Source organism: Apaloderma vittatum, unplaced genomic scaffold (assembly GCF_000703405.1).
Source record: "Apaloderma vittatum isolate BGI_N311 unplaced genomic scaffold, ASM70340v1 scaffold4579, whole genome shotgun sequence".
Classification (NCBI taxonomy): domain Eukaryota; kingdom Metazoa; phylum Chordata; class Aves; order Trogoniformes; family Trogonidae; genus Apaloderma; species Apaloderma vittatum.
In genome coordinates this window covers 1-12282 of record NW_009734500.1, presented here as the reverse complement: position 1 = coordinate 12282, position 12282 = coordinate 1, and positions in this window count along the sequence as shown.

Sequence of the window (12282 nt, the reverse complement as noted above, 5' to 3'; positions counted from 1 at the left end):
AAAGCCCTGAGCTTGGCATGCAAAACCTCTCTTGTGAAGCTTCTAGGCAGCACATCACAGAAGAGATCACAAAATCACTGATACCACACAGCATTCACTATCCATTGTTTTCCACCTGAGAGTTTATCTCAGATCTCTCCTTAAGTTCTCGAGTTTAAAAAAAAAGGAACATAAACATCAATGATGCTTGCAGAAGATAATGATAGCATTCATATGCATTTCCTGAGGCTGTTGGAGGTAGAAAATTAAATGTAACAGAACTTGCTGGTGTTTAAAAAGAGGCCACTTTGCTCAATTATGTATTAACTCAGCAAAGCATGCATTTTAGTTCTAGTATTTCAATATAATATGCACACCTCCAAAGAGAAAAAATATTTGATGGTTGGAGGATTTCCTTTTGGCTAATTAGGAGTCAACATCTAGCTTACATTAAGGCTCCAAGCATATAGTTCCACATTGAAGAGGGGCAGAGGGGACTGCCTTAACAGCACCCATGGAAATAATTATTCTGTAGCAGAAAATAACATGTGAAGCATCATATGGTAATGAATCATCTACAGATCATTAATATAAGCAAATCCATGTGTAAATAATATATTTTCCAGTAAATCCAGTGTGACAAGTCATGCTTTACCTAAACTTAACTTCCTGCAGTCAAAATACATTTTATCTCATTTTTAGTATTATAAGTTATCAATATACTTATGCATTTGAGCTTGTAAAAATTCACTTACGGCAATCAGCAAGAAATGTGTGTTTTTTTAAAACAAATGAAACAATGTAATTATGTTAAGCCAGAGACAAAACAGAGACAATCGATGTCCAATTAAGTTTTCAAAGGACAGATTTTCAATATATGCAAGAACTATATTATGTTTGTCACAGGGCTTCTCGGTAAAGTCTTTTTTCTCAGTAGGTCTTTGAAATGTAGCAATGGGCAAAGAAGAATCCTGGATTGTGAAACTTTAATTTTTCTTTCCTCTCTCATCCTTTGGAAAAAATACCATTGATCTACAAAGACTAATTTGAACACTAGGGTTTATTAACAGTAAAAGTAGATGAGTATGTTGTTAACTTTTTTTTTTAAGGAACCTTAGCTTTCACTAAGCAAAGAAAAATTCTAAGCCATGTGAATACTGGATTAATTGAAGTCACTTAAATTAGGCCATTACTTTTTTGAGTGACTTTGAAGAATTCAGGTGTCCTAAATTTCATACTTACTTGGTTTTTTATTGCATGTAATGCAAATCTTCTTTAATAATTTCATTTTAACAGTTCCTTAATAGTCTGGGTCTTTTCTGATCACAATTTTGGTTTTAGTCTTTGTTTCTGTCAGTAAATGTCACAACTAAAAAAGGAGGAGGGTATATACACACACATACTACTAAAACAAAAAAACCCAAACAAGTAAACAAAAACCCCAACCAACCAAACAAAAACAAACAAACAAAACCAAATAACAAACACAAAGAAATACACAGACCCAAACACTACATCCTGGCTGCACACAGCTGAAAAATACTTTCAACACTGCTGAAAGTAATACCTAAGTACAGGGGTAAGGAAGAGAGGACAGACCCAAACTTCATGAAAATCACTGCAAGTCTTTCCTTTCACCATAATGTGCCTCACATCTATCTATTATCTTCAGCTAGGTACCATGAATTTAGTCTAGTGCCTTCACTGTGAAGTCAGTGTGGGGCTAACAGTGTTCTTGAGAGCAGAGCAAATCCCACTTGACAAACTGAAATGAAGAAGAACTATACCATCAGAATTATGGCTAGAAGTGTGTTAACTTTCATGTATAAAAAAAGGATAAGTCTATATTAATATTCAGTAAGAAATTAAGCACAAAGGATTACCCATTTCCAGTCCTCAGAAGGGCTAGGGCAGGAAGGACTTTGAGATGGAATGAAATGTAAAAACATTTTGCTTTGGGAATCTGATCAATACCTAGACAGTCGGTAAATTTTGAACAAACACACACATTCGATAAAGAACATACTCTGTTCGCAGACGACTCTGGATTAGAATAAAAAACCAAAATCTGTTGAATAAAATTGTTTTAAATGAAAATGTTTCATCTAGAATGAGTAGATAGCTCTGTGGTTTGTTACTGTCATCTTCTTAACATTTAAGGTCATGTAAAAAGAAATTTTGTTGTCTTGGTCCAATTAGCAACTATTATGAAAGCTATCATCTTTTAATGTGGTTCTGACAGAGATCTGAAGGTCTTAGAATCATATATACTGCTTGCTTTATTAGTAGTGGTCCTTCCCAGGATTGATATGCCTTGTGGGTAGGCCATACGAGATTTTAGTTTCATTATGAGTTACAATATGATAATGAATACATTCAATATAAGGGCTCATTCAAGCAGAAAGAAATATTCTGAAAGTACAATTGGGGCTAAATTTCACTGGGAAAATGAAATAAAAGAAATCTCCCATACTTGGGGCATGTGAGTAACAATGTAGCACAAAACCATGCCAAAGAGTAAAGAGGGCTCTCCCCACAAAATGCCAGGTACCAGAGTTGGGGTTACACCATGAACTGGTGGAGCAGTACTCGGGATCACAGCAAATGTCTGTAAGTGTTGGAGAAATCGCAGAGGCAAATTTCTTATACTCTCCTTTAGCCTCAACACATACTGCCTTGACCACAGGGTGGTCGAACACTGGAACAGACTTCCTAGAGAGGTGGTTGATGTGCTGAGCCTGTCAGTGTTTAAGAGGCTTTGGACAATGCCGCTAATAACATGCTTTAGCTTTTGGTCAGTCCTGAAGTGGTCAGGCAGTTGGACTAAATGGTTATTGTAGGTCTCTTGCAATTGCACTGTATTTAAAAAAAAACAACAAAAGAATCCCAATGACTGAGCAAATGTGCCCAGCTGGGTCTCTATGAGTTTGTGCAGAGATGTGTTAGTGACACAGCATGTCCTTGGAAAACAATGGAAATCACATATCTTGCAAAGTCTCATGTTAGAGAAGACATGGCAAACTCTGACGACAACAAACATGTGCTCTCACAAGGAGCAGGGCAGAAGGCCAACATGCTGAACTGATCAGTCATTTCAAATCTGAGTCCCTAAAGGTGAGAGGTAAAGATTATTTTGGCAATTAAATGACACATGAAAGGTGATAAACAGACTTACCTTACTGTGATTTTAGTGGAATTTTAGGATATTTGGCTTCTTAGAGAAATTTGTGCACTGTTATTTGGATGCCTAACCATCTAATTACAGCTTTATCTTTGAGCACATAGGAGAGAAAATGCAATCAATTCTGCATTTCTCTTTTGTCACCAATTCCTTGAAACAATATTTTTTTCATTTTATTGAGTAATAGCTAATCCTCTGAATCACCGTGCCATGCTAAGATTCTATGAAACAATTTTTGCCAAGTGTTCCATTTGTTTAAACCCATTTGCCATTATGAGTTCAGATATTTTACAAATATTGCGAGTTAACTCCCTCTTACATTCTATTTATAACATCACTTACATTATCTAACAGCAAAGATAACAACAAAATTATTTAACAATTTTCGCTTTAGGGCACTGTAAAAGGAATAACACAGATTATAATGTCTCTAAGTGTAATTAGCATAACAATGCTGTGTTCAAAATCTGTGCACTAACTGGGTTTTGTCTTCATATTACCCTCTTAATAACAAGTGTATTCGGTTCCTTAGTATTTATTCTATGACTGAATGAAATCTTCACCTCTTGATCATATAAAGAGGACTTTTGTTGATACCACTGCATTCATTATGTCCAAATGTAAGTCACAGGCAACCAGTCGGATTAGTAAAAGTCAGTTATACGACAACATTCAAATAGCCATCGCTTTCAATGCACCATTAAACATGCAGCTACAACAACGTCTAAAGTCAAGTTTTCAGAAGTAACTGTGTTTTTTAGGCAATTCCAGCTGTAGCTGACTGCCTGTGAGGGAAAGGCCAGGAAATGCTACCTGGTGACCAGAACAAATAATCTCAGATCAGGGCTGCCAGCTTCACTTGTCCATGGGCTGTCTCAGTGACCTTGGTGTCTCTATGTGGAACCTAATGTGACCACAAACAATTTGTGGGAAAAGGATTTAATTTTTGTGTGCTTCATCAAGCCAAAAGAGGGTTAGAAAAAGAGGCTTTGTTTCAATCTAAGTTAAAAATCTATTTGTAATTTTCATGAGACAGAAAAATAGGCAGAAAAATTTGTCACAGGCCATAACAAATGCTTCATTCAACCTACAACAAATAATTCCATCATGGTAAATTGTTGTTACTTGTATGGCTTCTGCTCCAGGAAACCAGTTATTACACTGTTTTAAAACAAAGGCAAACCATATGTGTAATGGTTACCCCTTCACTTCCTACTTTGATGTGTGCATCTTTGCAGCACAGAGGCAAGTTCAAGAGGCAGCTGAATACAATGAAAGCAAGGAGAGATAGGACATGCAGGGAGGATAGTAGAAGAGCTATGTAAAAGACATAAGATAAAACAGGTAACTCAATTCCCATTGTACGTGAGCTATTTATTTGACCAGATAAAGATCCACTACTTGTCAGGTAAGGGTGAGGAAGGATGCATTATTTAAGAAAGGGGATCTTTCCTTAACTGCCTTCCGAGCATCATGTCACCAGCCTATAGAAAATAACGTAGCACTCTATAGAATTGCAAGTTGCCCTGCCCTTTGGCAAGAAGACAAGAAACAGAGCTTTCACAGGGGCAGCTAAAAGGAAAGAATATCTTACAATATGCAGGTTCTACAACAGATTTCAAAACAAGTTGATAAACATTTAACATCTTACAGTACTTCTGCAGCAAAAAATGGAGTTCACAGGGTTGCAGAATTCATTTTCAGGATGTCATTAAATCAGAAAGGTTTTGCTTCTGTTCTTCAAATGGTTTTTATTTCCCCAAGCAAAGACATTCAATTCCTGCAATTATATTTGATGTATTTTTCCCTGAAAAGCTAGGATACAATTACAGCTACCATTTGAGATACCCTGGTATTTTCTTTCTGAGCGTGGGGAAATCTACGGGTCTCCCAGACACTTCTGCTTTGTTACATGTGGTGAAAGTTGCTTTTTAATCAGGATTAGTGTAATCTTATTCTTGTATAAAACTACAGAGAGAAGTGAAAGCTGTTCAAAAGCTGGGCACTCAGCTGAAGCTCCTCAAAAATTAGTACTAGAATTCTCCAAGGCATTAACAGTACCTAATTGCAGCAATATTTGTATGCAGTGGGACATTTATTTTCGCCAGCAAAGCTGGTCAAATAACTAATGAACTTTCTTCTGGAGTAATGTTCATACTGAATTTAAAAGGGTTTGTTTTGGTTTTTTTTCCTTACTTTTACCAATATATCTTTCACAGCTGTCCACTGAAGGGCTAAAGGAAACCAAAGCATGAATTCAGTCATCAAGGCACAGGTTCTACTTCATTTCAGGAATCTAACATTTAAACTTGAGAAGATTTGTCCCTTTTTTAGATATACTATACACCACCAATATGTTCAGTTTCCTCATCTGCTTTTGTGGGGATGCCACATTACTCTTCAGTGTTCAAAAAGAAGCATCTTCCTTTTGTCTCTCCTTATGTGCCAGAAACAATGGGGAAAGATTTTAATTAAATTTACTTTCTTGGTTCTCCGTATCATGTTATATAAGAACATTAGGGCTTTAAGAACTTACTGTCAAAGACTCCAGAATGAGGCTGGCATACACAAATACAAGAGTTCCACAGGGAAGCTGAAATATTATGAGCAGAGATGACTGCACAAGCTGCTGACTCACTCATTAATCAGATGCAGGGGGAGTCTCAGAGTCGCTAGGCACTGGGCAGGAGAAAGGGGACTGAGCAGTGCTGCCGGCCCTATGCCAAGTCTGAACTCACAGATCCAGCCCAGCCACCACGTAAAAGGAAAGGAGACTGATCTTTAACTGCTCCTCTATTGCCCAGTCTGCAAACTTTGCTTAACAGACACAAGAGTCTGAAGCTTATTTCCTCTCCCTGCCCTTTCTACCTCTCCCCATAGACATTTAGACTCTCACACAACAATATGACACCAGGAAAAGCAGATTGAAGATGTAGACACCAAGTGACAACACACATAACTCATGCTCGCACTGTGGGAGATGACAAAGCTGCATTCAGATGTGCCTGTACCGAAGAGAGCAGAGAGAGTTTCCCTCCTATGTCTCCTTTCTAGTCACCCAAAGGAGCTAAGCAGGGGATGAGAAGCCTGTCATTTCTCAAAGGCTGGCTGCAGCTTCAATTGAATGCAAAGACTGAACATGCCTGATGTCTGTACATGACAGTGCTGGGGCACGCAGGAAGAGCAAGTCTGAGTGAGTTATTATGTATTAACAAACACTCCCAGCTGATATGCAGTGCTCTAGCACCTCTCTGCCTTTTGAAGAGGCTAGAGGTAAGATTGAGGCCTTTGCAGCAGCTGGCAGTGTGGCTTTGCCAGTACTGCATCATTGGAGTGGGAAGCAGGTGAGTGCAAAATCAATTTGTGGTGGAGAAAAAGTTCCTTTTTCCCTTCTCCATAAACCTGTATCATCTGCTCTGTATCTTGTGTGGGCCAGCAGTTAAATAAAGGACTCAGACAGGAAGGTCCCCCCTGAGTCTCCTTCAGGCTAAACACCCCCAGCTTCCTCAGCCTTTCCTCAGGACTTTCCCTCCAGTCCCTTCCCCAGCCTCGTTGCTCTCCTCTGGACCCACTCCAGCCCCTCAATGTCTTTCTTACAGTGAGGGGCCCGGTCCTGCACGCAGGGCTCAAGGTGAGGCCTCACCAGGGCTGAGCACAGGGGCATCCCTGCTCCTGCTGGCCACACTGTTCCTGATAAAATCCAGGATGCCATTGGCCTTCCAGGCCACCTGGGCACACTGCTGGCTCATGTTCAACCGGTAGTCAACCAGCACTCCCAGGTCCCTCTCTGCAGGGCCGCTCCCCAGCCGCTCCTGCCCCAGTCAGTAGCGCTGCAGGGGGTTATTGTGGCCAAAGTGTAGGACCCTGTACTTGGGCTTATTGAACTTCATCCTGTTGGCCCTGGCCCATTGACCCAGCCTGTCCAGGTCCCTCTGCAGTGCCTTCCTACCCTCCGGCAGATTGACACTCTCCTCCAGCTTGGTGTCATCTCCAAACTTACTAAGGGTAGACTCAATCCCCTCATCCAGGTAGTCAATAAAGATGTTCCTTCTCTAAGCTTCCTCTTCCTTCTTTAGGCTGTCCCTGGCACAGTGTACAGTTTAAGGTATATGGGACTTGATGTTAAATGCAGGTCTAGAGAGACTCACGTATAGCAGATAGCTTAGCAGAATCTCACCAGCCTAATAAAGCTTCTGTTGGGCATGACAGTGTGGTCTGAAGCCTCTGTGTTTCTTCCCACTAGGCTAAAATTCTTCATTAGAAATTTTACTTAAGAAAAAAACCACAAGCTTTATGGCCTTGTGAGGATGATTTGCTGAGATTCTTTGTCCTCTAAAACAGCCTGCAAGATGGTATTTGAAACCTCTTCTGGACATATCCACTGCAATAAGCTGTTACAGGTTTGGCAGGAATTTTTAACATTTCTTGTCTTTGTTCCTAGCTTTTAGAAGAATAATCATGATGAAATAGCTCTGTAGTGAAGACTGTTTTTCAATTAAATAGAAACTGAAGGTTATACAGGGTATAGCTCATTGCAGGGCAAAAAAAGCCTCAAAACAAAAAGGAAAATTCACAACAGAGATATTTGCATGTGTTCTTGCAGTGTCATCAGCTTGAGAAATACAATTCATAGAATATCCAACAGTGAAGAAACATAACCAAAAATTGACAAAAAGGTTAATTTTAAAGTTATTGATTGCCTCATTTGGGCTATTATCTTAATTCCTGTTCTTTGGAGTTAATAGTCTGGAAAACAACACAAGAAAATAACTGTCCCTATTGCAGATAAATCAGTTTCTGTATCTTGGACTCCCAGGCAAATACAGTTCAGTATCAGTTCAAATGGCTTGAAAAGAAACATGACTTTGTATTTATTTGCCATCCTTTTCACAGCTGGATTCATGCACCAAACTGTGACTATATTTACAATTGCCATATGCATATAAAATTATAAACGTTCATTATTATGCCCATTCTTATGAAGATATTTAGAAACAATTCCATCGTGAAGTAAGTAGGCTGTAAAGACATTTAATGTATCTGATGATCATAAAAAATCCCATGTTTGCCCCGCTTAGTTCATAGAAATTTGCCCCTGAATAAAATACTGTGATCACTTCTTGGAAGACTTGTGGAACTGACCAAGAATCTGGCATGGAATGACAGTGGCTTATTAGTACCTCCACTCAAACACCCTAACATAACATTAAAATTAGAAATCAATAAAACTCTGTGTGTGATTCTGAAGATGGAGAATCCATCAAGTTAGAAGCAATTTAGGCTTTAAAAAGTCTACTCTAATTCAGATAGTTAGAACATAACATTACATGACATACTCATTCTAGAAACAGGCAACACAGAATATAATATGAAATGATTCCAGTGAGTAATTATTGTGAGAGATTGACAAATAATTATGATTAATTTGTTTTTCTTAAAAGCTGGACTGTGTACAAAAGGGTTGTAAAATGACCACAGCATGTTCTACTATTTATTTGAAATTATTATTTAATTTCTGTAGACACTATTTTTCAGCTCCTATTTTAACTGGAAATTAATATTTCATCTTATAAACAGGAATAAAATATGACAGCTGATTCTTGATTGTTCCTTGATTGAATGTTTTGAACATGTAATCAGCAAAGACACTGATTTCAAATCCTGATATAGCATTTGAAATCCATCTTATTATTTCATTAGCTGACTAAATTCTAATGCTGACAAAAGGCATTTGATTAATCAAGTTCAGTCTTCGCATTTAAAGGACATAGGCGACAGCACAGTTGTTTTAATGGAAGATTTACCAACAAGGTGAATGGAAAGCAGAGGTTTTGCCCTGTCTGATGGTCAGAGACTGTGCTCTGATCTGGCATCGTGACCCCCCCAATCCCAGCTTATTCTTTGACTTCAAGTCTTTCTTTTTTTTATTTTTTCATCTCTTATTTTCTTCTCTCCCCTTTCTTGAGAATATGACAGCAGGGAATTCAATTCGTTACTCTTATAATGTGTCCTATAGCTTCTGTCACTCCTAGTCCAATCAACTATCTCTGAGCCTCTCTCTCAGACTCTGCAGGGTCCCACAAGCGCCCATGCTCCCAAAGCCTTGGACATGCCTGCTTCTCTTGCTTTCTTTACAACCTTCCTTCAGTGCCATCCTGGATCCTGACCCAGCCCCTCCAAGGACTGGATTCCACAGAGCCTCCTTTCTAGATGACCTGAACTCCCACAGAGAAATGATTAAAAAAGAAAGAACCCCCAATCTTCAGTCTTGCTTTCTCCCTCAGGTAACTATGTAACCTTGCTACCTTATTCGCACACTTCATTAAAGACTTATTTGGAACTACTATTCTTAACAGATCTGTTATCTGGAACAAGTCTAGCAGATAATGAGTTGCCGTTACTCTTACATGAGATAGGAATGAACACATTTAATATCAAATTAATTTACAAATTTGAAGAAATACTTGCAGATTTTTATGTTACTTGGCTAGCTTTAATCATGCTTTTCACTCTTAATTAAAAAAAAAAAAATGTTGAGTCAGATACCCTTAAAGAGATCCTATTATAACACACAATGATGGAAAAATGAAAAGCACAGGAAATAGGACTGATTAAATGTCGTGTCATGCTTTTCATATGACGCCTGAGACTTTAGTTGCAAGAAAGAAACAGAACTCAGTAATTGCGCTGCAGCTTTCAGAACATTAACTACCTTAGACATCTAAATTAGGAACCTGAATACATATTCACGCACCTAATTAATTGACTTGATTAATACCTGAACTTCTCTAGCTGCTGTTGACTTCCATGGGAATTATGGGAATCAGTATCCTTAAAAATTAGGCCAGTTTATCTAGGTCTCAGAGCATGCACTTCAAGAGCCTAATTCTGGGCATCTTCATCAGAAAATACTGGTTCCGAGTTGAAAATAAGCAAACTTCATATTAATCATAGAATGTATTACAACTGAATGGGGCAAAGAAGTCAATAGAAATTGAGTTTCAGTGTATGTCAAATATCTGGCACCAGTACACCACCTAAAACTATTAGTCAGGGCCTTTAGATCAGAGTGGAAAAATATGATGAAAATAATAGACATATGCATTAACCTATCCTCTCTCAAGATCTGTGCTCCCATCTGGTATGGAGAGAGAAAATGGAATAAATCACATAAAGCCTTTTCCATCCATTGATCTAGACCTGTAAACATCCAAGTACTAGCTCATGGTTGCCAGTGTAGGAGCATGAGATCCTTAGGACTTCACAAGTATGAGTCAATATCTCATATTAACATCAAACCAAGTACCTCCTTCATGGTAGGATACCAGCCCATGGCTGACAGGCTATCTGGCCTAACTGGTCTTTTCCTATTTTAAATTCCAGAGGTTCTGTACGAGTCTGAAGAACAGTCAGGAAAGATATCTAATATTTATCATGCTTTAAAACACTATTGATTGAAGATGGGTTTCAGAAATCTTGCATGACAGTGTACCACCTGTCAGCCAGTACTATTTGTTTGCTTTTTCTTTTATTATTGTTCCAGAAGAACTAATCACTTCTTCCTTACTTCTTAATGTCAAGGTGGTATTAAAACCACCAGCATTAGCTGCACAAGTATAGAACAATATGAACAACATGTCTCATTTCTGCAGAAATATAACTCTCTCCAAATTTTCCCTTTGCCAAGTCTACTGTTGGGTTTGCATTGGTTTTAGTGGTTTATTTTGAACAGACCAGATCCCCACAGAAGAAACCTTCTCCCTGAAGGGCTAGCTTCCTGGAACCACATGGTTGCATGCTGGTGGGGTGGATTTCACATGTGCAATGTAAGCAATTGCTGCACACCCAGACAGCCCTGCAACCACGCAGTTGCTCTCAGAGACTCCCCTTTGCTTCCCAGATCAAGGGCAGCTGCTGCAGCTGCTCTGGAGCTGAGGAGCAAAGTGGCCTCTGCCACCTTAACTTCTTCCTAGAAGGAGCATGTTATCATTTAATGGAACACACTCATAGTTTTTGGTTAAACTAAGTCTAGTTTTCAAATGATTGTGAGGAGGATCCAAATATTCCCTTGTAACTTTTGCAATGTTCAGTACATTAATCGCAAATACATGGATCACAAAGATCCACTGTGTTTTCCCCTTAACTGGACACATGCCCAGAGCCCTGTTCAAGTACGGTATCACAGAAAAGATTAATTTCAAAGCTAAGCTAAGATTAGAAGCTTCTGAATGTCATCTATATGAGGACAATGCATCGCTGATTAGCAGTGAACTAGAGCTGAGCAAATCAGAAGATAAAACAAGTGGCCCTCATCTTTATTCATACATTAAATTCCATTGAAAAAATAACAGAAGAGGGATTCTTTCAGATCTGAAAGAATTTTAAAAACATTCATTTTAATGCACCTCCGTTTTTTTTTCCTGCACGTAGCCAAATGTGACAATGCAGGAAAAAAAGGGCTATCTAGCCCAACCAAACCCAAATTACTGAAATACTCAGGATATCACAAGAAAATGAGTCCTTGTGATGTGAATTTTTAGACAAAATAAACATGGAAAACCAGGAAGAATAAAATGGTCTTTGCAGAATGTAGGCAGTGCACTTCATAGCACAATGTGTACGGTGTTATTGCTTTGAAGAGAAAAGCCTTAATTTTCCATCTCTAAAGAGCAGAAACTGCATCCAGAAATAAATTAAAGGTTCAAACTTTCAAATTCCTCCAAAGTTGCTTTATATTATATGAAACTCAAAAATCTGATCTGAAGGAAACCTTTGGAAATCATCTTGTCCTGCACTTTGCTGTGCTGCAGTGGCCCTCTGGCTCAGCCAGGAGCCCAGCCTAGCTGCCAGTAGCTACCTTCATTATTTTTCCCTATTTCTGTCTGCGCTAGCAGACTTCTGCTCTCCTCCAGACCTCCCACTTTGAGTTGGAAAAGAGAAATTTATTCTGGCAGCACTACTTTTTGGAGCACAAAACTTTCATCAGATTATTCTCCCTGTGGATACCAATACAACTTACTCCAAGTAGAAAAGTTTTTGGTTTGAATGGTTCAAGTTTTCCTACTCAGGCTTGTAATTTGTTGTTCTTTACACCACTGCTTGCCTAAGACCTATTACAAGGA